Source organism: Amborella trichopoda, chromosome 9 (assembly GCF_054954075.1).
Source record: "Amborella trichopoda isolate Santa Cruz 75 chromosome 9, AtrichopodaSantaCruz75HAP2 v2.0, whole genome shotgun sequence".
In the NCBI taxonomy this organism is placed as follows: Eukaryota; Viridiplantae; Streptophyta; class Magnoliopsida; order Amborellales; family Amborellaceae; genus Amborella; species Amborella trichopoda.
This window is the reverse complement of record NC_142344.1, coordinates 17,882,935-17,907,513: the sequence shown is the minus strand read 5'-3', so window position 1 is coordinate 17,907,513 and position 24,579 is coordinate 17,882,935. Positions and strand designations below refer to the sequence as shown.

General features: G+C 37.6%; 1 long non-coding RNA gene across 6 annotated transcripts in view; it reads left to right on the top strand.

Moving 5' to 3' along the window:
* Positions 1-24,579, top strand: part of LOC110008566 (uncharacterized) — a 35,523-nt gene that overhangs the window by 10,494 nt on the left and 450 nt on the right. For 2 of the 6 annotated variants that reach the window (XR_016041799.1, XR_002283533.2), the window contains exons 3-4: positions 10,682-10,845; positions 16,570-16,931. The exons of 1 other annotated variant lie outside the window; for it this stretch is intronic. This is a non-coding gene — a long non-coding RNA (uncharacterized LOC110008566). Of the gene's footprint in view, positions 1-10,681; positions 10,846-11,210; positions 11,779-16,564; positions 16,932-24,579 lie in introns of those variants that run through there. 3 more of the 6 variants (XR_002283534.2, XR_002283535.2, XR_016041801.1) reach the window with 3 other exon arrangements.

Here is a 24,579-nt window from a genome sequence, read left to right as displayed (position 1 = left end):
CCATCGTTACCCCCGGAGGTCCTAATAGAGAAAGACTCCCGTAAACGAGTTGGATGATCACTTACCCACTCTCGAGCCAAGCGGCGCATTCATGCTCGCTTAGGCTCAACACTTTGGGACATTCAAAGCCCCATGCCACCTTGAGCTGAAAGGTTTAAATCTTGTGTCCAACTCCTTATGAGCCATCCACATGCATTTTAGGAGAGTACATTCCATCCTCATAATCAAACATATTTTCAGGAAAAGTGCCTAATTTCGAACTTACCGCTCGAATACGAAGGCCCATCTATTGATCCTATATATTTGTCTCATTGGTTCAAACAATCAACATGCATCATGGAGTTGTGAAGCCGTGAATTGGGCGCGTGAGGATCCTCGTACACCCAATCCCCCTCCTTTTGACGCGTCTCAAACAAGAGTAGTTTTGATCATTTTGTTAAAAGCCAATAAAATTAAGCATATCTGGGGGAAATGACAAAATATAACAATACATTAAAGGAGAACTTAATGAGCCTAACTGATGGGATCAAGGGATAAATACCAAGAAACCAAGAGTGAGTCTGAGTCTAGAGATCTCGTGGCCCGAGTGGGCTGATATAGGGGTCCGAGCGGAATTCGTCGACAGTGGTTGAAGAGGTTTGGACACCAACTTAGTCGTGGATTGTGGAAAAGTAAAAATTATGATAAAAAGTTGGAATAAAATAAAAATAACAAAAAACAGACACCAACAAATCAAGAAAATGACAAATAGATCACCAAAAAGGGGCATCTTCCCATACACATGGCTTGGGAGCTTGTTTTGGCTCTTACGGCACCATTTTGGATGATCTAACAATTTGAAAATATAGATCTTGCTGAGGCGATCATTTTGATATAACATTTGCATCAAACTGCGAAGACTTAGCGATGTTCTCGATGTTTTTGGCTTTTCCAGTTCGTGTAAACTTGATTTTTATTATCCGCACGATATTGTAAAAAATAGCGAGTTTATTGCATTCTTTTTATCAGCAACAAACCTTTTTTCGGATCCCAATCGTGATGTTTCTTACCTCGAATCTGAGGTTGTTGAATCACGATCAAAACACAATCATTTCAAGGAGCACGACATACCCAAATTTGAGCTCGATTCGACTTACGGATCCCGAGATACAAGCGCAACAAGTTTGCCCTGTGTTTGGAGGAAGGTAGCAAGTTTTTACTATTTCTGGTAGCCGGTTCAAAGGCTGCCTCTTGAATAGTAAATAACCTACACATTTTTAAAAAATATGACCTAGGAGTGACACTTGGGGGTTAGAGGTTTTTCGAACTTCTAAAGCTGTCTGTGGTGGTCTGGAGGCCACTTGAGATCAGCTCCATGGAGTTTTATCATGGTGTACACTGTACACATAGCACAGTACTCCCTGATCTTACTTTCCTCCTATCTCTTGGTAGCTTTGCCTGTTTGGGACAAAACTTGAGGAATGTATCTAGTGTATCAATGGCTACTCTTGTGTCTTTTGGGGCTGAGGTGATGCCTTATGGGGGCTCTTCGAAAATTTGGGAATATTCCGCAGGTGCTTCCATAGTGCTTAAGGCATATCTGACGCCTAAAGGCCATAGCTGCAACCGCCTCCTCTTTTATTCGCCCAGGGAGTAGGTGTCTCAAAAATACGCACAAGCAAAGACATCCTAAGAAATCCCCTCATTCTAATCAACCTTGCCCCAAGTAAAGCCTAGGGGCAAGGGAAACTCGAACCAAAGTTTGAAACTCTCTTATCACATGTTTCCATCCCAAAGAGAATTCAGGATAGCAGAGTACGACCTGAAAACGATCCCACTCTGTTGTGCCTCAACCCAAAAGTCCGAAGATATAGGGGTGAGTCCCAAAAAGACTTTAGAACCTGAAAACGGTATGTGCCTCAACCCAAAAGCCCTAAGATATAGGGGTGAGTCCCAAAAAGACTTTAGAACGGCGAGGCAAGGACCTACAAGGGTCCCACCTCATTATAAGTTTGCCCTAGGAAGAACCTAGTGCAAGCCGATTAGTATTTCAATAAATGCACAGAACTAAGCAATGTAAGCATAAACTATGGCTTGGAACAGGTACCAGGTCTATGCCAATAACAAAAAGTACATGCAAAAGGAGAATGACTTCAGCCACTAAGGCTAGGCACGCTAGCATGACCACTCCCACACGAGAACTCTTGGCTACACCAGGCCAGTTTCAACCGGCCCAGGTGCAGTCCCTATCTCCTAGGACAGGCCTAAGGGCAAGGGTTCAAAGGGATAAGAAGAAGTCTGAGCCTTGAGGAGGTTTCTAGACGAGGAGGAAAAGAGCTTGAAAGGGGCCCACCTCATTACAGGCTTAAAGATGTAGAAGAGAATTGGTGATTAAGTAAAAAAGTTTTTAGATCAAATATTTGAAAAACTCAAAAAAGATCTAGTAGAGCGTGTTAGCAAAATAAGAGAACAAGGTCTACGACACTTATTTCATAGATTGCAATCGGAGAAAGAGGAAGAAGAACGTGAAGAGGTAACTCTTAGTGTTAAAGACGTTAAAAATTATGAAAAAGAAAATTCACTAGTTGCACTACGTAAAATACAATACTTTGAGATCAAAGGAGAATTCAATATTGAGTTTGGTTTTCCAAAGTTTGGTAATTCAAAATTCCTTTACAATTTGTACTCCGAGTGTCTTCTCTATAATAAAGAAAAAAGAAAAAAGAGGAAATAAAATTTTGCTAAAAGAAAATGCCCCAAAATGGGGGTTTTTGAACAAAATGTGGGTCGCCAAGCAGAACATATGACCCAACTCCTCGGCATGCCTCACTGAAACCAAGGCCATATTCATGCCAAAAAGGAGGAGGGAGGAGAGCAAGAATAAACTGGTGTTGGGGGTCTTAATGCGGATGTCACCACGCCCAAATGCATGCTCAATGGAAAAACATCGATCGGCAAAGACAGAGGCTCAAAATGGGCCCAAACGTTACTGGAAAATCGGGGCTTTTGCCCAAAAATGGTGCGACGAGCCGAAAAACTCTACATCCGACGAAAAAAATGAAAAATCAATGCAAAAAATAGGGGTTTTGGAAATTTTTTTCCAGTGATGAGTGGGTTTTCCGCTTACCTTTTTTCTCGGAGTTTATGGCCAATCTGTCGGCTCTCAAACTCCCATCCATTTTTCCATCTCTAAAAGGCTACTGAACTCCGGAACCCGAATCTTTTAGACTCCCCCTTTTTCTTGCGAGGGGGAAGTAAAGAAGAGAAGGAAAGGATAAAAAATTATTATATGGATTTCTTTGAGGCTTTTGAAAGAGCAAATGAAGAGAAAGAGAGGTTAGAAAAGAAAAAGGAAATGGGGTTAAAAGGAAAAATAGCTGCCGGGAAAACGTGAACGCCCATTTTCTAGTTTTGAAACTGATACAACAATTGCCAGTAGTAGTGTGAATGGCAGTAGTCCCAACGCCCAAGTAAAAGTAAATAGAATGTAAACGCATCGAGCTTTTCAATTCAGCATGGGCAGTAACAGTGCCAACGTAGCCACCCCCAACATTCACTCAGTTCGTCTTCCGAGATGACCCTCTAAGCGGTATGGTACCCAAGGATTGCTGTCAGGCGCTGCCTTAGGGCCTTCCAAATTAAGTAGAACATATACTGCTAGGGTGTTTTTGCGCTTCTGCATCCTTTAAGGACTGCCTTTCATAAAGATGACCTCTTGACGGCAGGGGGGATCATCAATAAGCATATGGCTATGTTGTTTGACCTAGCCTATCTTTCTCTTTCAACTAGCATAGTTTTTCCCAGTTTTTCCCATCCAATCTTTTAGACTTAATAAATTAGGCCAATGAACTCTGACGTGATATTTATAGACAAAGAAAATAAAAACACCTAGACTATGGTAGTAAAATATGGGGCTCTAATACTAATAAAATGAGTGACTATGTGGAGCTCATGATAATAAATGTAGAAAAGAAAAAAAAATTAATACACGTAAATGCCACATACATAGGCCACTATACATTGCTATAAATAATTAGGGAAAACTTTCTATCTTCTCCCTACAACATAGAACTTATATCCTACCCCTATCATCCAGCTGTCCATTTTTTATCAAGAGAGCCACACACCGTTTGATCTTAGATCCAACGTCTCAAAGTATTTTATTTTTAGTTTTTTTAATACAAATTTTCTGAATATGAAATTTGGCACGTGCCATCTTCTCATTAGGGCGCACCAATAAAAAATATTACAAATAATTTTTCTATAAAATATAAGGCCCAAAATATCCCTTGAAACTGTCAGGGGTATTTTGGTTATTTTATTTTATTGAAAATATTTTTTTTATATATAATTTTCGATAGTGTGAGTTTAATAGAGGAATGGCCTCTTAAAGGGATTGTCTACAAAGAGGCCATTTATCTTTTGTACATAGAGGTCACAATCATTTTCACTCATTAGATGTCAAATCGGATGGCTTGGGGTGAGTCACGAACTCCAAGAATTTTTCTTTTGGAGCTTTGTCTATTCACACTTTTATAAAAGATAAATGGTCTCTTTGTAGACAATCCCATATTTAAACCCTAAATACAACCTAGGATACTTTATTTTTACTGCTAAAGCAAATGAAACACAATTCAGAAGCAATAACCCATCTTCCACTATAGTTGAGTACAAAATATATTCCTAGAAATTCAATAGAAAATATAAATATTACTGAAAAAAAACTAAATCAACTGGGAAGACTTACTAGATGAAGCCTAGAGTTACTCCCACAGGGGTTGATATTCCCCATATCTGATTCCCTGATCGATGGCATACTTTTGATCATTAACCTTGCTGGAATTTCTTAGATAGAGAAGTTTTTTAAGCAATTCCTTTCAATCTAACACTTTAGAGAGCATAGAAATATATTGAGGGTGTGTATTAACTCTTTAAGATACAATTAAGGCTAGGCTTAGTGATTTATTTCTCTCTTAGCTGGTTGTGACTCTTATTTTCTTCAAAACAATAAAGTTCTAACCTAGGGTTTTAAGAAGTGCCACCATGTTGTCTAAACAATAAAGTTCTAACCTAGGGTTTTAAGAAGTGCCACCATGTTGTCTTTCTTTTGGGTGGCATGACCTTATGGAGTAAAAGGGAGAGGTGTGATTTAAAATTTGAGAGAGAGAGAGAAATATTGGGGCGTGGAGGAAAGAGAGAGAGATTTTCCTTAGCATGAGAGAGAGTGGTATGTCATAATTTGAGAGAGGGTTGAAATAGGGTTTCAATAGAAAGAAATATTTCTCCCAATTGGAATAAGATTTCTTCCAAGTATGCCTTGTTTAATTTACCCAGTTGGGCCATTATGATATTGGGAAATCTGTGAGGTGAGAAAGATTAAATATGAGCCATCCATCCCACAAATCAACCATCATGATTTAGGTGGAAACTAGGAACCACATTTGTTTATAATTTGATGCAAGTCCAACTTCTATTTAAATTTGAATTATAAGGACTTTTAGTATTATCAAGATCTTTCAAAATCTATAGGAAGTCAAAGACGATCTTTTATTTCATTCAAAATAAAATTCCCACTTGAATAAGGAACAAATCTATTGGAATTTAAAAGATTCCCTAGCTAACTAGACTTTTAACTAAAAGTGGTGTACAAAATAAACATGTGGGGTGTGCCACCCATGGACATTATGTTGGCCCCCACAAGGCCACACGTTCCATTCATGGGTAGCAAACACATGTACGGGCTGAATCCTTAGTCCCCACACAGGTCCTTCTTTGTTTTGAAAATTTTGAAAATACTCTTTTTAATTAAGTTATATCAAAAATAAATTTTTAAAATTCTAAAAAAATTGTAAAGATCACATAAATATTTATAATACTAAAAAATAAAACATTTGGTACCCATGTGTCAAAATTAACGACAATAAAAGTACTCTACTTGACTTAAGAACTAAGATCCACTATTGTTTTCTTATTCAACTCAATAAAGACCCATGACCCATTGTTAGGTATGTTTTAAGTCACATATGAGGCCAAGTCTATTCTAACCAACGCTTGATGGAAGTATTAATAAAAGCGTGACTTTTATAATGAACGCTGGATAAACTGTGTTAACAAACGCTAGATAGAAGATTTATGAGTACGACACACTTAGCCTTTGAAGATATATCTTGGATGATAAGTATGTTTATTAGTCCTCATATAAGACTAAGTGCCTTCTAACAAACGTTTGATAGATTGAAGATGTCAAATAAATAGCGAAGTCGATAACCTAAGCTGGATAACTGTCTTATTAGACAATCGATAAGATACAAGCATGGTTTTTGATAAAACCTGCTTAGATATACCCATGAAGATGTGATATGCTCAAGATTCTTGATATGAAGGCCCCAATATGCCTTCGGAACCTTGACTCATTAGTCAAGGTTGTTTTGACTCATGACCGATAACAGATATGATATCTCGTTAGTTAAGCATGTTCAAGTTTAACTTACGGTCGATGATAGAAAATATGAAAGTCATCTCATTGTGAGACAAGTTCTATGATACATATACTCTTAAGGCTCGATATGCCTATCCATGTGATATGTGGAGGAACTTGATGCGGTTTGGTATACATATTTTTTTTAATCCTTTGTTAGTTATGCATGTGCATCGTAACTTACTGTCTATGACAAGAGATCATGGAGACGTTTCAATTTAAGACAAAACTCTAGGATACATATGCTCTCATGACACATGTATGCCTCTCCACTGGATATAGGAGGAGTTTTGGGTGAGATGTGATATGGCTCTGTTAACCTGTCAATTTAGAATATGGTATTTTAATAGACGGATCACAAAAAAAACCTCGCCATATGTTAATATATTGAGGTAAAGTCTAGGAGCGATATAACTTGAGCAATATTTGGACTTGGCTTAACCTATGTCCATATCCATCGACAGTTAAGATATGCCTTAACTAATACCCTGAAACTTGATGTTTTCGGGATTAAGCTGAGACTCTCAGGGACTCATGTTTGAGGCATTATAACCTTCTTCCTAAAGTTTCATATCAATCGGAGGTGGTTTAACTGATCATCCGCATGTCCGGGCAGTTGAAGCCTTAAAAGTTCTATCCCCATGCGTTATAGCCAGGATGATACCTGATCACCAAAATTGATATTTCTCTCTCAATATGAGGAATTTTATCATGGGATCAGGACCATTGGATGCACAACTCAATGTCGTATCACCCTGAAAAGGTACAACATTGATTGACTTGTACAATGAAAGCGATTGCGTCCACAATCAACTGGTTATGTTGACTTAGTTTCTAGCAGAAACATAGTAACTTAGACGGATCATATCTCTCGCATATTAGATCCATTTGAGATGAGACTTGGACCATTGTGTTCGTATATGAGTCCTCTCACCTCTCCAAATTTCATACTCAAAGGATTTGTCATCTGAAAGCGGTTGTACCCTCAATCTACTTACTGTATTGCTGATGTAATTTTCAGAAAAATATGTTAATTTTGACGGTCGAGATCTCTCTCATTCGTGATCTATTTAAGGTGAGATTTGAACCATTGTATTCGTATATGAGTCATCTTTCAGCTCACCAAATTTTACATTCAAAAGGATTTTTCATTAAGAAGCAGTTACCTTCACAATCTACTGGTATTATATTGGTTCTGCTGACGTAATTTCTAACATAAATAGGTTAACTTTGACGGACGATATCTCTTTAAACCGTGATGAAACTTGGATCGTTGTGCCTGTATTTGAGTCCTCTTTTGTCCCTCCAAATTTCATGATCAATGGATCTACCATATGAAAGCAGTTGAATAAATATGAAGACATGTCGAGACTGAGCTGCAAAAGCTTAACTTACGCTCAATAAAGGATAGCAGAATCCTTGATTTTTCTCACGTGGTGTCCTTGCTGGATCAGGGATCTGTGAATTCAAATTGAGGATGAGAATTGAATGAGATGTGTGATTATCATTAGCAAACACCTGTATGAGCATTTGAAATACATAGTTATCACATTGAAGATTGGAATAAGAAGATGAAGACGTATGATCAAAAGATATGCAAGGATCACACTTTTTGTGCTTATCACTTCGTGATTTTTAGGATGAAGACCAATAGATGGATGAGGACTGAATATTTCATGGTTAAGAGTTCACCAATCTATATAAACCTCCTTCCTTGATGAAGAGGGGGTTCAATTCCTTTGGATTGAAAGGATTAGATCAACATGATAGTGCAGAGAGAGAGAGAGAGTGATTGTATCGCTAGAACCAATCCCTTCAATGATTGTTTCCTGAGCCATATCTGATATTGAGAGAAATATTATAGTTTTCTAAGTCCACTTGAAGTCTGATCTCGAAGAAGAACAGGTCACACCACAGTACCCCTACATGTAAGCTCAGGTATATGAGCTCATATACCCATAGTATTATTTCTATTTATGTATGGCTGCATATTTTCTTTCATAGAATCAAATGTATAGGTTTTCAAGGCCCGAATCAAGGGTATTCGGCTTAAGTCAGGCTGATGTAAATTATAATAGAGGATTAAACCTCTGGAACTTGTCCATTCCCAATATATGATATAAAGACCTGTGTTTCTATGACATGGAATTCATAAGCGAATTTGGCCCCAAATGTGTTGTCATCTGGTTGTTCACTTGGAGTATTGAGTTTTCTTAAAACCTTGTTTTTAGTTTATTAAATTAGGCAATGCAGGGGCTCATGATTGGATTGTCAAAGCTGGTTAATAAGCAGTGGTATTATGATCTTAAAATATGGATTTCAGCTCGCCCCCTCCCGTAAAAGCAAGTCTAGCACTTGTCACTACAATTCAAAGGGCTCTCTCTACGCACATGTATACATGTCCATCTATAGGGTTGCTTCCCAGTAATATAGTTATTATATGTACATGTAGTACAAAAGTTTTCTTATGCTGGCCCTTGCTCTGCCTACAACTGTACGCAGGAGACCACACAATTCTCATGACACACTAAGACCATGAGCCATGGAGTAAGTCATGATGAGGATTTGTATACATTGAAGGTACCGACAAGGTTGAAGTTTACAGCATATTCAGTATCGGTTGCTATATTTGAGCTTCATGATTGTGTGATGGGCCATGGTGATGTGATTTATTTGATTACGTGATATGAACTTGATGATAAGATAGCTCTATAAGCGAAGGTCAGGGCCAACAAAGGGCATTGGCCTATATCCTTAACTTTTATAACCTTCTCGTAGCATGTGCATAAATAGTCGCAAGGCATGGGAAGTTGCAAGGCATGGGAAGTCGTTCTTCTAGGGATCCACAAGTAAGAGGTGTGCACATATGCTAAGAGAGGAACCCCTGTACCAAGTGTGTGCATGTCCTCTAGAATGTGAACTTAAAATGCTCTAGTAATTGGAGATTTAGGACCACTAATTGATTAGCTCTATCATGAGCCCCTAATTGTATAGTTTCAGTCATGAGTTTGTTGGGTCATACCAAGAAGGTGGCTTTGAATTTCAGGTCTAGCCGAGTGGAATGCTTTGATTCCTAATTCAACTTCATATGATCCTTGTAAATGTTTTTAAACAATGTTAAAAGGATTTATTTTAATGAAAAATGATTAAAATATTTTTTGTGGATTTTGGAAAAAAATTCAAAATTTTCTGAGCAATAAAATGAGTTTTTTATAAATATTTTGATAAAATGACAAATAAGGACAGTCCTCCAGGACCCACATGGGATACCCAAATGGCCAATAGGAATCCACGTGGAGTCCTAGAGGGTCCCACATCAGCCCCATGTGGAGGGTGATGTGGGGGTGGCATCAACCCCTATAGGACCTTCTTATCCTTTTGTGGTTTGTTTATTTAAGTAAAAGACATTTAATTATGGCATTTTGTGATATTTTATGAAAATGGAAAATAAATTTGGGCACATGTTAAATATGAAAAGCAAGTGATTTGTACATATGTGTGAGCCTTTTAGAAGGGGGATAGGGTTTGAATATCTAATTGTGCACTTGACTAATTAGCATATGTGGTATGATTTGACTAGCCCCACATGCTCTTGTAAAATGGAGGGAAGTTTTAAAATTGATTTTTTCTAAAATTTTTGACAAATTACCTAAAAAATAATACCCTCCAACTTGGTTTTAAGTTCGATTAAATGAAAAGAGTATAGGTATTTTGATACAAGGTAAATTGGAGTGAATTATAGTTATTAAAAAAGGAGGATAATGGTATTTAAATATGAGTAATGATACTATGAGACCCTCCCACACCTATGTGAGTAGGACCCCAAATGATCACCATTAACTTTGGTACAGATCTCTAGAAAAGTTATCAATAAACCCATTCACCCAAGTCTCACACCCATGTAATAACTTTCTAGAGATCTGTGTCAAAATTTAATGGTGATCCTTTGGGGTCCTATTCACATGGGTGTGGGGTCTCATAGTGTCATTACTCTTTAAATATATATAACACATCTTAATGATATGTGGTGGATGGTGGACTAGGATCAAACATCTCTTTGTAGTTATAAGATGATGACATGGAGGGCCTAGAATCATCTATCTAGAAATATCTATATACTTGGTGGCTAGAAGCCTATAAATATCCCTTTAAGCATTTATTGCCTCACTCTTGAGTTCTCTCTCTCTCTCTTACTAAGTGGAACACCACTTGCTCTCTCTCTAGCCTCTCGAGTGGCATGCCTAGGCTTTGTCCTCTTCCTTTCTCTCTCTTCCAAAGTGAGTGTTGAATTGATGTGAAAGAAAGCTCCATTAAAGGATCTATTGATGATGATCTCAAGCTCAACCAGTGCCGTGGATGATCCAGCTTTCAAGACCTTCATCATTTGAGTAAGATCTTATCATTTCCTTTTGGTTTTAGTTATTTCTTATTGCTGTAAATTCTTAGTTACAGCAAGGTTCCTTCATAGTGATTCTTGATCATTAAATTCCTTGATCTACTTTGATCCATGTAGTTGACGGCATTATCTATGCACAAATTGATCTAATTTCTATGACCTTTTCCATGAGAATTTTTTAGAATTATTGACTGATATTTCTCTGAGTTTTTCTTACTCCAAAATCAATCAATTAAATCTTGTTTTTGATAGATGAAATTGTTGTTTTCATAAGAGGAGATTATGTTGAATTTGTGTGGCACTGTTTGTGAACTCATTGAACCCGTTTAGTGATTTGTGTGCCACCTTTTCTCCCAGGAGTTCCACTTGGTTTTTGCTCATTTGATCTCTGGCAAATTTTCCATGTTTCAAGTGTGCATCAGTAGATGCTTGGCTTTTTATTTTTGATATGATGAATTTGGTTGAATTTTGAGTAATGCCATTGCATGTTACCCTATGGCACATAACTAAGACCCAATATCATAACCGGGCACCCAAGAGCTTTAATTGGCTTCTCATGGACATGTTATATTATTCCCTCGAGTATATGTGCGTTCTTATGTTCGAGATCATTCCTTTTTATTTTTGTAATGACATTCGATGTATAATTTTGCATTGTAAATTTGAATAGTGCAGAATTTTTAAAAGCACATCATTCTTGTCTAGTTGATGATCTCTCCATATGTAGTTTGGTTTGTTGATGGATAGAGTTCTGTCCTCTTATTTTTAAGTGTATCAGAAGAGTTCTGCTAACTGTAATCACAGTCATGTCATTGTAATTTGAAGTTGTAAGCTCAATTTGTGGTGTATTGTATAAGATTTGAGTTCTATTGTCTTGTATTTTTGACATAGTTTAAGTGCAAGTCTATGCAATTTGGTTTTTATACACTCCCAGAGAAAGTCTACATGAGGTTTATGGTGAGAATCCCATGATTCAGTCAAGAATCAGTTAAAAATTCCAGCCAATTCTTAAGTTTCTACAGTTGCCAATTTTTATATTCATTCAGCCCATCAACCTTGATAAATGTCAATGGAATACAAATATGTAGGTAAATATAAACTGCGATGGAGGACTGAATGAATTTACAATTGTCTTACCTAATCAATGCAGTCCAGTGGTGATATGTGAAGGGCTAGGTGTTACTTCATTTTCTGAGTTGGTTGATAGGCAAAGAACAGAATCTTCATGGTAGGGGAAAATATTACATTACTAACTAGAACTGAAATGGATGCTTGTGGAGGGAAAAATGCCATGCTCGTCCTTGGCTGGGGATCTAGATAGTGTAAACAAGTTGTAGAGTGATATTGCCAAAGTCAAGATTGAATCAAAGAAGTCCTCTTAAGGAATGGAGAGATGTTCTCCTAGGTAGGTTGTCTCAGGAGGTTCACCTATGTGGAGGCTTGGGTAGGCCTATTTTTTATGAAAATGAAAGTGACTATCATCACCTTCAAATCGAATACTCCATTATTTTGAAAAGGTTTGCGAAGTTTGTTGGAAAAATGGAAAAGAAAATGTTCTCTCAAAGTAGACAATGATACGACAGTTTTTAAGATACTGATTAGAGGTTATTGAAAATCTAAAAGGAGGAGACATAATTAAACGTGCATCATTTTTCTTCATTGTAGACCATAATCCTTATGGATTATTGAACTTGTTTCTTCCAGCTATTGAGTTTTGATGGGGCTAGACAATTACAATCTTTATAGTGTATTTCTGTTAACGAGTGATCATGATGTTCCCACCTTTGTTATTTTTTAAAAAGGCTTTATTTCATAAAACATCTCCTACTGCAGAACCTTATGACGGCACAATTTCTTGTTCACATCACACATTGTGATGTTGACAACACATAATGTGCCATTGATTCCAGAACTTGTGACGTTCATGGCTCAACATGTGTGGTAAGCTTCACATATTGTGACATACAATTCATAAGATGTGACAATGATGGTATGAGTTTTCATCTTGTGATGAAAATACTAATTCTTCAGAGACCAATGTCTTCTAGGCATCACAAGTTGAAGTTTTGGCTAGTTGCCAGAAATGTGGTTGTGGTCGCAGAGGTGCAAGTGTGTATAATTGTAATGAACCATTGGAGTCTTCTCAACCACCTACCCTTGCTGAGTGTCCTTCTTGCAAATTCCCATCTTCTCCTTCTTCCTTACACATAGAAGACATGACTAATGGTCCCTTGGCCCTCTACAGGGACAAGGTGTCTACTGAAGATACAAATTTCTAAAGCAAAGTGGTCGAATCGAACACTTCCTAATGCAACGTCTTTGGCTATAAATAGACCTTCTCAGTACCCTTTTCAAGCATCATCAAGTTGAAGTTATAGCTTGTTCCCAGTAATGTGGTTGCGGTAGCAGTGGTGCAAGCATGTATAATTCTCATAGACCACTGAAGGGGAGTATTCTTAACTACCTACCCATGCTGAGAGTCCTTCTGCTTGCAATTTCCCTTCTTGTTCTTCTTCCATAACTAATGGTACCTCAGCCCTCTACAGGGAGAAGGTGTCTATCGAAGATAACAAATTTCCTTATGCAAAGTGATCATTTCAAACACTTCCTTCTACATAAGCTGGAAATCTATAATTTACATAAAAAAGACAGTCTAGGGGACGATATGGGGTGGAAGGTCTAGTGCCTAGATGCACTCTATAATGAATCCAACTCACAATTACCAATGGAAGAGTGTGATGAACCAAAGTGTTCAAACTCTCTTGGATCCTTGCTGAATACTAGTATTGATTTTCTCTTTATTATTATTATATTTTAATTACCATATGAGGCTCTAGGTAACCCAAAAAAATTATTGTTTCAAGATCTTGGCTTTTTACAATGATCTATCAATGAAAATACCGAGGAATCTTGATTCTGTCTCATTAGAGCGGTTGTCTTGCAAAGTTCCTCACTTTAAATCTCCTCAAATTTGGGGTAGATATAGTCTGTAACATTGAACTAGCCTGAGACTCGTGTTGGATGTCTAGACCTTGTTCGCTCAAATTTAGTCCAATGGGAGAGGTGGGTATGTCAAATATGCACATACTGAACAGCCAAACCTTTGTTCCTATAAAGGAATGTTTATTTCAAATTTTGAGTTACTGTACTAAAGCAACCATAAAGGCCTTTATTATTTTACTACCAAAGGAAAGAAATAACAACGTAATACCTCTAGTTAATTGATTACATGTACAAAGTGAAGAATACAACTTATAGAGAAGAATTACCATGTGGGATGAATGACATATTTTCCTTGGGCGCTTTACCCTGGTACCCCATTTCTCTGACTTCTTGTGGATATGTTAGTTGTCACTTTTGATTTTTAACTACAGTAGTTGGTTTCGCAGTATTTTAGTCTCCATAAGAAATCTTCTAACTTGTGGGATACTATTATGCATCTTCTCAAAGCTGTTGATTGTTCTCGCAAAATAGGGAACAATGTCTAGTAATTATTCTCTTTGTATATCTCTACTACTCTATATGTCTATGTACCTCTTTGTGTCTGCCTTACTTGTGTGTGTATGTTTGAAGCTTGTCTTCATCATCTCTTACATAGACACATAGTAAGATGTCTATAGAAGGAGACGATTGATTACAGTCGGAGCAGTTCATGCTGCCATTCTTCATCATCTCTTACACAGGCACATAATAAGATCTATTTAGAAGCATACGATTGATCACAGTGGGAGCAGTTCATGCTGAGTCAAAGTGTTGTTATATAACCTCTTCAACTTGCAATCCCTCACCTTTAGAATGACAATAGTCACACATTGTGTGTCCAATTCTGGATCAAGTATAGGTGTTCATAGGGATGTGGGCCTCTTGCTTAACTTCCATGACAAGGTTGTTGGATTCACGAGGCCTTTCAAGGCCTTCACTTGACACCATTATAATGAAATCATTTACAGAGGATTATATGGGTCTAGCAAGAGCATGGCTCCTAAGAGGGGATCAGGAAGAGCATGGCTCCTAAGAGGGGATCAGGATGTGGCTTAGGTCCATCTATCACTAGCCAGAAAAGGGGCCTACATGCAAAAAATGTGTATTTGATGAACTTCTCCACACACTACAGGATCTCATAGAAAGGTTAGGTTCATCAGCATGATAAAAGGAAAGGAACAAGGATGAATCTCCTTTGTAGGCTTGGATCAGGCAAGACTACACCAAGAGGTATAATGTTTAACCCCTATGCATGGTTCTAGATCAAAGTAAGGAAAGAGCATTAAATAACCATATAATTAACCTAAAAGGAACCCAAAAGGAAAGTGAAACAAACTTGACTTCACATCCTCTACTTCTCTAGTATGTAGAGGAATTTTTTGGCTTGAAATGTGAGGTTGTTACTATGGAAAGCTCGGACCTAATCAAATGTGGTCTGGGCTTGAAGGAGCTAATGCATAAGTCTTGTTGTATAGAATGTGCAATGTCGTGGACATAAGTGATAAGTATTGGTGTTTCATTTCAAAGTCTATGACCTATGATTAGAATGCCAAAAAATTGGTGTAGTTCATTCAAGCATATAGCATGGGCGACGTAGAGCTCAAATATGAGGTTTCTATACTTGGTACTAAAGTTCAGACGAAGACATGTTATGCTGTATGAGATGAGATGTGGGAGATTCCTTGTCTCATGCTTTCATATGCCAAGAAAATAATCATGAGAGATGAAATTGGAATTGGATTTTCAATGGTGGCATATTTAAAATGCCTAGGTCCCAATATCCTCCTTATTGGGGTTGTTGTGAGTCTGCCATGGCATAGTTTGGCCCTATTCAAAACTTCCTAGCTGATATGATGCAACTCAATAGATAAGGCAAACGCATAAATAAGTTAACATTATAATCTATCGAACAAATTCAAGCAATACCTTAAAGAAGTGTTCTTATAGAGGTAATATATATACACACATTTATCACACACACACCGAGGTAATACAAATTTTAGGGGATCCGAACATTCCATGTTAATTACATCTGCTCTCGTTACAAATGAGAGTGAAATACCTCTATTTAATGAGTTACAGCAGTAGAGTAATGATAGTTATTTGCAAGAAGAGTAGTAATCTGTGCTTGATATAGAGAGGACCTGACTGTTCTTCGAAAGGACTAAGGTCCATGAGAACTTCTCTGGAGTCTTAGGCCTGTGATCACCATCCAGGATATGCTGTAAAGCTGCTAGCACTCTAACTAGTATGCGACAAAGTTTCGTAATGTTCCTCACCAACGATCCGAGATTGGAGCATAGTTGACATTGAATCTAGAGGATATACTGCTGGATAGATGCCTTGGGCAGCTAATCTTCTTGATGGTACAGTAATAGCATCTAAATATGCAAATGTCGTGGTAGGAGCAGGGTAGGTCAAATCATCTGCAGGTACATAAACTGCTTGAATGGAATTTATGGATCCCTCTTTAGTAGAAGTAATTCTTTCTTGCAAAGTATCGATATGCGACAAAACTCATTTTGGCATTGTAACTCTCTTTTTTGTGATTATAATCTACTGATGATTATATCTATTTTGTCTCTCTTTTCTGTGATTATAATCTACTGATGATCATATCTATTTTTTTAATAACACGACATGTCCTCAAGAGGACGAGATTATCATATCTGTTTGTTTGCTATTTATAGAGCATTTCAACTGATGAAAGTTTATCATGTTTGCAAAAGTATAGGAGCTAGAAGGTTGATCAACGAACCAATAAAGTGGCTGGGCGCGTCGTGGGTCATGGGTGGTTGTCCATCAACCATCCAATAATGGATGTGATAGTGAGCCTTCACTCTCCTCAAAGATAGCTTCATGGCCAGAGTGGGTACACGTAGCCCAAATTTCTTTTTTAACTCTCCTCAAAGACAGCTTCATGGACAATGTGATCTAGCCAAGTACATACAATTATTATTATTTTTTAATTTCTTTCATTCGAACCGCGAGAAAACTTGAACGTGTTAAAAAATACAACTTCAATTCATAAAATAAAGCCTCGATGAAATCTAGATCCTCACTTTTATGGCAAGAACTTCTTTTATTCAACAAAAATCAAGATACAATTCACAAGAATGAATCAAGAATCTTGGAACTATAAAATACATGATTACCATGCCACGGATTACCACCTAAGTACTTATTAAGCCCCACTTGGATCTCCGACATTGATGGAACAGGATTGAGGTCTTGTAACTTTGTCTCAAACAATTGGAAGGTTAGGCAAATCCTAATCTAATATATGGGGTAAGCCCATTCTCTCCTAGGTTATACAACTTTGGGGGTGCCACCCCTTTATTATGTACTTGTGGCGTGACACTCCATTAAACCCTAGTAGAGAGAAGATGCAAAGAGAGAGAGAGAGGGGGGGCAACCCATAGGGGAGGAGAGAGAGAGAGAGGTGTAGAGAATAGTATGTATAGACGTCGAGTTTTTTATAATTACAAACGAGGATATATGGGGTCTAGGATTTGTCATCAGACTTAGTTTAGATCATCGATCTATAGAAACCTATGGTGTGAAGAGATATCAGCCACCCATTTTCTACATTCGATGTCATGATTAAAGAGAAGGTTTTGGAATCCTTATTTTTCAGTTTCCTTAGGACGTTCCTATAAAATATTAGATTTTAAGAAAATATAATATAGCTTTCAAAAACTTCAAGTTATGGAACAACTTATTGAAATTTTGTTCAATCAATCATTTCTCTCTCAATCAGATATTTTCTAAATATTTCCCAAATCTCGGGCTTCCTTGTTGAATCCTTAAGCCCCAAGTTAGAGAGAGAGGGAGATAGAATAAAAGAGGTAGAGCATGGAGGTCATGTGGGTCCCATATGGGCCCACATGACCTCCATGCCACACTAAAGTGGGCCTCCATGTTGTGGTCCTATTCCAAACGGCCCCCACTTTCTAAAATAGCTCTATATTTATAAAATCCTGAAAAATTAATTTTCAACTATCTAAAAAAATTTTGGAATGAAATCACTATGCATTTTAAAATTTTTTTTAATGTTCCATAATTGAAATACAACATATTTAAATATAATTAATGGGAATTGGAAACATCGGGTCAAAGATCATGCAAACTCACTTAGGCACTCCATCTATATTAGCAACCATGAACCACAATCATCTTGTCAAACTAAACCTAATGGAACCCATGACCCACAACCCATCACAAATGTTTATAATCGATCTATCAAAGTTAGCCAATAAATGAAGAGAACATGTTTCTAGTCATGGATTACAGGTAGCCTAGATCTCATAGACCTTCACACATTGTTGCAATAGTGCACGAATCTCTTCAGCAAATGTACACGAAATACCTCAACAAGTTGTTTCTCAGGATGGTTATCTAGTGTACATGTTGTGCGATTGAAATCATGATGCTTTTAATCTTTTCTGTTAGGCCAACCAACCACACACATAGGTCTTACAATCCTCTAGTCACCCATCATAGGCATCTATATGATATTAATCAAGGAATGACCCTACAAACCCTCTTTAGCTGTGTCATATGCTTGATGCAAAGGGTTTTAGACATCAACCTATGCCTAGCTTATCAAAACCTAGGTGTCACGGCATCAAAATGCCTTATTTGGTTCCACCAGACCATATTCTTATTGAAGTTTATTAAATCACTATATCAAAAAAAAATTTACATGCTCTCATAAAGCCTTTAAATGGCCACGTTGTTGAGGAAATGTCTTGTATTATGGGGAAATAGATCTGCCAAGGTGAAGTCAATAGGACGACTCCGGAGGGCTTGAGGCCCAGAAGAGTGTCCGATCAGGTAGGCTCGATTGACTTGGCCCTTGTGGGGGTTCGAGGGCGGCATCCTCCGAGAAAAATTTTGGATATCCATACATGAGATTCGATAATATTTTTTTCGGATATCCGTACATGGCAACCCTCGAGAAAATTTTTTTTTAGGGTCAAGAGAAAAACACAAATCTCTTTATAATCAGAGTAAATAAAGAGGCATGAGGAAGAGAGCTATTGTAACCCTATTCTCCATTGCTAGTAAATAAGCTCTCATCTACTGTGGATGTAAGCACGTTGCCGAACCATGTATATCTTTGTGTTGTGGTTGGTTGTTTCTTTCTCCGAGTTCTGAGGTTTGCTACCACGATGACAGGAAAGGGCTCAAGCGTCAAGTATGACGTTGAGAGGTTCAATGAAAATAACAACTTCACTCTTTGGCGACGAATGATGAAGGATCTTGTGATACGCAAGGTCTGGCAAAGGCTTTGTTAAAGAAATCGAAGAAACCAGCAAAGATAGACGATGAAGAGTGGCAAGAGGTGGAGGAAAAAGTGGTAAGCGTGATTCGTCTGAATCTATTAGATGATGCATTGCGTTATGAGGTGGACCTCGAAACTGCTCCGGAGGTTTGGACAAAACTCGAGAGTATCTAAATGATAAAATCTCTAACGAACAAGTTGCTCTTGAAGAAGAAGTTGTATTCTCTTCAGATGGAAGAAGGTATGGATCTGCTTGAACATCTCAACGAGTTCAACTAGATCATAAGCTAGTTAGTAAGCCTTGAGATCAAATCAAGGATGAAGACAAGGCCCTACTTCTGTTGGTTTCGCTTCTACGATCATACGATCACCTGGTTACGACTCCACTGTACGGGAAAGAGACTCTTAAGACAAACGTAGTCACTGCTACTCTTATGTTAAACGAGACAAAGAAGAAGACTAGCAGTAGTAAATCTTAAGGATAATGTTTCTTTGGAAAATACAAAGAGAGTCATGAAAGGGATAGATCAAATCAAAGGAGGTCTGGAAGCAGAAGTCGGTCAAAATCGAAGGGAAAGGCAAGTTTATTTGCTATTATTGCAAAAAAGGTCATATGAAAGGAGATTGTACGAACAGAAAGGAGGATATAACTAAGATAGAAACAAGAAAAGCATCTGATGGAGCTAGCGTGGCTGATAGCTCTGACAGAGATGATGATGATCTTCTCTCTATATCTTTAGGTAAGAATTAATTTACTGATTCTTGGATTTTAAATTCTAGATGTTCTTTTCATATGTGTCCAAATAGAAATTGGTTCGAAACTTACAAATCATATAATAGTGGGTCTCTTCTAATGAGGAATGATGCAGTATGCAAAACTATTGAAATATGAACTATCAAAATCAAAATGTTTGATGGGATAGTATGCATTTTATCAAATATGAGACATGTCCCACAATTAAAGAAAAACTTAATATCTTTAAGGGCCCTTGACTCGAATGGTTACAAGTATACAACAACAGGTGGAGTCTTCAAGATTAGTAAGGGATCTATGGTTCTCATGAAAGGTCAGATGGCTAGCAATCTATACAGGTTGATAGGGACTACAGTTACAGGTGGAGCTTTTGTAACCACAGATGTAGAGTCCACCACATATGACACAAAATTGTGGCATATGCATTTAGGGCATATGAGAACCAGGTATGATGGAACTTCATAAAGGGAAATTGTTGAAGGGTGTTAGAGCTTGTAAATTGGATTTCTGTAAGTATTGTGTTTTCAGTAAACAATGCAAGATTAGATTCAGAAATGCAGTTCATACGAGCAAGGATATACTAGACTATGTGCATACTGATGTACGGGGGCCTTCACAAATCAAATCCAAGGGTAGGGCAGAATACTTCATTATCTTCATTGACGATTACTCAAGAAATGTCTGGGTCTACTTCATGAAACACAAAAGTGAAGCATTCACGAAGTTCAAACAATGGAAAGTAGAGGTAGAAAGGAAGACATGAAAGAAACTGAAATGCTTGAGATCAGATAATGGAGAGGACTACCAGTATAGAGAATTTCAAGAATTTTGTAAGGAATAGGGGATTGTATGTCACTTTACCACACCCGAAACTCCTCAACAAAATGGTGTGGCTGAGAGGATGAACATGACTCTTCTAGAAAGGGCTCGCAGTATGAGATTGAATGCAGATTTGAAGAAAAGTTTATGGGCAGAAGCAATTAATATGACCTGTTTCATCGTTAACAGGTCACCATCTACAGCGATTGATTGTGAAATTCCAGAGGCGATGTGGACAAGAAAGCCGATAGATTATGTCCATGTGCAGAGTGGACAACGTTCCAAATTAGACTATAAGTCTAAGCAATACATCTTTCTCGATTTTGAGAAGGAAGTAAAGGGATTCAAGCTTTGAGATCCTACTTCACATAAGGTTGTGCTTAGCAGGGATGTTGTGTTTGATGAATCTCACATGGTGAAGTCAATCAACATGCAAGATGACAGAGTGCATGTAGATGAAAGTGATGGAGAAAGATCAACAATCCAGGTGGCGCTAGAAGCGTCTGAAATACCAGAAAATGAATAATCATCTGGCTGCATACCAAAACAGTGACAACCACATGGTAAACCCTATAATCTGGCAAAAGGCAGGAAAACGTGTGTTCACAAAGCCTCTGTGAGATACGACTTTGAGGACATGGTAGCTTTTGCTCTAACAGTTGGTATTGAGAAAATCGACTCTTTCGAAGATGCTCTAAGTGATGCACAGAATGATAAATGGATGACAACCATACTGGAGGAGATGAAGTCCCTGAAAAAGAACAAGACTTGGGAACTTGTCAAGAGGCTCAAGGGAAGGAAAATGATTGGGTGCAAGCGGATCTTTCGAAAGAAAGAGGCAGCAACAGAAAAAGAATGTGAAATATTCAAGGCTAGGCTCGTAACAAAGGGTTACGCTTAGAATGAGAGAGTGGACTACAATGAAATATTCTCTCCGGTTGTCAAGCATACTTCAATAAGGTTATTACTTGCTTTAGTAGCCATGTTTGATTTGGAGCTAGAACAGCTTGATGTGAAGACAATGTTTCTTAAGGGTGATCTGAAGGAACAAATCTTTATAGAGCAACCTGAAGGCCTCAATGTGCATAGAAAGGAAGATCAAGTTTGCTTGCTCAAGATATTGCTTTATAGTCATAAGCAATCTCTTAAGAAGTGGTACAAGCGCTTCGACTCTTTCATAGTACGGATTGGTTATTCAAGAAGTGATTATAATTATTGTGTTTATTTTAAAGTTCTTAATGATAATTCCCTTATTCTCTTGATGCTTTATGTTGATGACATGATCATCGTTGTCAAGAATGCATCTGACTCTATATTGATATGAAGGATCTAGAGGCTGCTAATATGATCATTAGTATGGAGATTCATAGAGATAGAAGTGCAATAAATTCTGGGCAACTCAGAAAAGGTATGTTGAAAGAGTGTTGGAGCGTTTCAATATGGAAAATGCCAAGTCAGTTAGCACTCCATTGGCAAGTCATTTCAAGTTATCTGAATGACAGTGCCCCACTATGGATGAGGAGATAGAGCAGATGTCTCTGATGCCCTATGCTAGCGCAGTCGGAAGCCTCATATATGTTATGGTTTGTAGCAGACCGGATTTATCTCATGTTGTCAGTATTGTTAGTCGATACATGAGTAATCCTGGCAGGGCGCATCGAAATGCAATCAAGTGGATTTCATATATTTGAGAGGGACGTCAAATCTCAGAATTATGTTTAGCAGGAAGAGAAGCTCTATAGAACTAGAAGGATATGTCGATTTCGACTATGTTAATGATTTAGACAAGCGGAGATCTACTACAGGGTATGTCTTCACACTAGCAGGTGGACCTATTTCTTGGAAGACAATGCTCCAACACACAATGCCTTGTCTACGATAGAGGCAGAGTACATGGCATCAGTTTAGGCTGCAAAGGAGGCGATCTGGTCAACTGGTTTGGCTCGTGAGTTGAGGGTGGAGCAAGAAGGTATTGTGTTGCATTGTGATAGTCAGAGTACTATAAATCTTGCAAAGAATCAAGTGTTTCATACAAAGACAAAATACATTGATGTGAGATATCACAAGATCAAAGAGCTTGTGTCAGAAGGAATCATTTACTTGAAGAAAATTCATACGAATGACAATCCTGTAGATATACTTATAAAGCCGATCACTATGGAGAAGTTCAAACTTTATTTGGATTTGCTTAATGTCACTCATTGTAGAGTGAGGGAAGCACCCCATGGTAGGTGGGGGTGTAGTCACGTACCTTTATGAAGGTACGGGGATGAAGACATCTTCATGTTATTTTCAGAGTGGCTCGACAGAATTCAAGCCAAGATGGAGATTGTTGAGGATTGATGTCTTGCATTCTGAGGAAATAGATCTGCTAAGGTAGAGTCAAAAGGATGACTCTGGAGGGCCGAAGGCCCGAAGGGCTTGAGGCCCGGAGGAGTGTCCAGCCAAGCAGATTCGGTTGACTCAACCCTTACGGGGGTTTGAGGGCGGCAGCCCCGAGAAAAATTTCGGATATCCGTACATGGGATTCGATAAATATCTGTACATGGGGTATTTCAGTTATTTGTACCATCTATCTAAGACTCGATATAAATTGTTGCGATGAGATTTTTTTTAAGGTGAAGGGAAAAACGTAGATCTCTTTGTAATCAGAGAGAACAGAGAGGCGTGAGGAAGAGAGCTATTGTAACCCTATTCTCCATTGCCAACAAAGAAGCTATCATTTCCTGTGGACGTAGGCACGTTTTCGAACCACGTATATCTTTACGTTGTGGTTGGTTGTTTCTTTCTTTTGTGTTTATTTCTTCTTTCTTGTTTTCGTGGATTGCTTTTTCGTTTCTACACACGTAGCCCCAACAAAATAGGATTTTTAAAAAATTAAGGTATATATTTTTATAAATTCCCTTATCTTATGTAATATCCCTATACAAACAAAATAGGAACCTTTCCTTTTAGATTTGTTGTCCTTAGATTTTTGGTCCTTAAAAGTATTCTTTTGGACCATATGAAAGAAAGGCTTCTTATTGCTTTTTGCATATTATTTGAATTTTGCTCAACAAGATTTTCTTTGGTTTGATATTTCCATATTCTTATGATTTTTTCCCCAAAGCTTGTTCTCTTCTTCAATTTGAAAAGACCTCTGAAGTTGAACTATATCAAGATCAAATTTCTTGTGCTTCATTTTCGTTGGATACTCTTTCCAAGTCGAGGTAACTTGTGAACTAGTACTTACTTGAAAAGAATCATCTATTCAAGTAAATCATCAACTTCTTGTGCTTCATTTTTTTAAGATATTCTTTCCAAGTTGAGAGTAACTTGTGAACTATAATACTACTTGAAAAGAATTATTTAATTGAATTCTACAATCTTTAAGTTCATTAACTACAAGTTGCAATTCACATATTTGAGCAAGAATTTGCTTGTTTTCAGTGAATTTTAAAGTTCAAATAAATTAAAATAAGGTACCACTTGTTAACGGATACCTCAGTGAGATATTTTATTTCAAGAAGATTCTAAAGTTCTCTTACTATCACCATTGATGCATACATATCATGTATAGAATCCGCCCCATTATATCATTCCAATATTATAAAATCATGATTCATGACTTCCAAATAAGTTATAGCAGTTTTCTTGATTTCACCCTATTGACCGCTACAAGAAGAGAGTGAAATAGGGGTAGAAAAGTAAACAAAATCCTTCCTATTTTTTGCCCCCTTCTACACTGTAATCAATGAGCACAAAATAGGCAAAGTTGTGGGTAGTCAATAAAAACAGCACCTTTTGTTGCAATATCCTAAAATTCATACCATTATATCACTCCAATATTTTAAAATCATGATTCATGACTTTCAAAGAAGTTATAGCAATTTGTTTGATTTCAC